Source organism: Papaver somniferum, chromosome 11 (assembly GCF_003573695.1).
Source record: "Papaver somniferum cultivar HN1 chromosome 11, ASM357369v1, whole genome shotgun sequence".
NCBI classification, from domain to species: Eukaryota; Viridiplantae; Streptophyta; class Magnoliopsida; order Ranunculales; family Papaveraceae; genus Papaver; species Papaver somniferum.
In genome coordinates, this window is record NC_039368.1 from 68,432,691 (window position 1) to 68,434,719 (window position 2,029).

General features: G+C 33.0%; 1 long non-coding RNA gene across 1 annotated transcript; it reads left to right on the forward strand.

The window, feature by feature from the left end:
- Positions 1–1,070: 1,070 nt before the first annotated feature.
- LOC113320504 lies at positions 1,071–1,722 on the forward strand. The gene is made up of 2 exons (XR_003346134.1): positions 1,071–1,336; positions 1,500–1,722. It is a non-coding gene; the product is annotated as an uncharacterized LOC113320504 (long non-coding RNA).
- The last annotated feature ends 307 nt before the right edge of the window (positions 1,723–2,029 follow it).

Below are 2,029 nucleotides of genomic sequence, written 5' to 3' on the forward strand. Positions count from 1 at the left end.
AATTGATTGAATTCTATGTGTTGACACAGAGTTCTTTAAGTTTATTGACAGAGAGTAGTATGCTTTCTGATTGAATACTTTTATGCAAGGACCTTAACCTTGATACTTGGAAATTCGTACTACTCTGCTGTGAGTGAACAAAAATTGTCATGCCATACCAATATTAAGGGTTCAGCCGGGGAACATAGCAGATAAAGCATTCAAAGAAACTCATATTAACTAAATTATATAGGCAAGGTGCCAAAATTTACAAAATATCTGGGATTGTTGCTACATGCACCATTTTGGGTAAATTTCATGTGAATATTTGTTGCTCAATAAATGCGCCAGTGAAGAGGTTGAATACTCATCACTTTTACATGGCTCCGTTTCTTTGCAGAGTGACAGCACATTAAATGCAGAGTTTTACAAATTTAGCCCTGAACTAAAAACCACCATCAACATTAAGTCCACTGCTTAGCACGTAACAGTGGAATTGTTGCGGGGTAAGCATGAGATGGTGACATACAAGCGATAAACGACCAAGCTAGAGTAAGTAAATATTACCAGGAAAATGGTTGCCTACAAGAAAACATGGCTTTGGTGATGATAGTTTTTGAGGCGAAGAATATTTCATTGTTGAAGTTTAGTTAGTGCGACCAAAATAATTTTTGTCACTGTTGTTAGGTTTTCCGCGACGAGACTCGTGTTTCGTCAATCATAAGTTTTTAGTGACCTCATTTAGAGACGAAATAATGTCTAATCACTAATAAGTTTTTTATGATTATATATTTTTGACACCATTTAATTCTATTGTGATGATGCTAAAAATACTTTTTATTTTATACTATATAATCAAAACCCGGTCAAAGAAAATTCAAGAATAAAAATAAATTTCTATCAAAGTAAATTAAAAAAAAAAGGTAAATAAAAATGTTAATAAGGATATGCTTACGTATGTCAGAGGTGTTTAGCCATCCCTGTGGTCCCAAGATAAACGGCTGAGGTTATGATGATTAAAACCAAGTTATCTTCATCTACGCATGTAAGAGATTTAGATACTAATACGTCAAAGGATGATAGCACAATAAAAAAATTGATCGTAACCCTACTCCTCCGAATGTTTTACCTCCTCACTCTCCTATCTCAAATCTCTCTCTCTCTGCCGAGATCTGCCGCCTCCTTATCTTTTTTCTTTACAAACAGAACCAGACCTACCTTCACCAATCGATTGTGATCCAACAAACAAAATAGGGTATTCATGGAAATCATCTTCCACTTGTGAGTAGTAAAACAGAGAGAGAGAAAATGTGGATTTGGGATTTTGTTTGCAATCAGAGACTCGAACAAATTTCAGGTACAATTTGTTTTGAAACCCTTTAACAATTTCTGTGTTAATTAGCTCAATCGATTTTATTTTTATTTTATTTTTGTTCTATGTTCGATTTTGATTTTTGGATTTTTAATTTGAAATTTATTCTGTAGATCACTAAACCTAGTTCTATCTAATGATTTCATAGTGATTGTGATCTGGCACTTGTGGTGGTGAATTGCGAAGGTTGTGGTGATAATGGTAGTTGTTTAATTTTGATTGGTTTTGGTGGATAGTTTTCCGGCTTTGTACCATTGAGGGTAATTTTTGGGTTAATTCATGGTGTAAGTTTAACGATCATGGTAGATAAGATGTTCTCTCAATTTAGAATGCAGTAAGAAATTATTACATGATTTATTGGATCTCGTTTGTGATATTTAAGTTCTTTAACTGTCATATTACATGATGATGCAGTAAGAAATGTTTGAAAAAATTAAAATAATTTGTTATTGGTGTTTTTCAGAAATCCTTAAAATACTTTGGTGAGAAAAATTACTTTTTTTTTGCTGAGAAAAACAAACTTACCATTACTTAAAAAGACTATTACAAATATCACTTAAGGAATCTTCTCCCATTACATTGTTCAGGAACTGAGGAGAAGAATTACATATGTTTCTTAAACTTAAAGTCCTAGCTCGACGAGCAAGTCTATCCACAATCTTATTCTTAATACGCTTT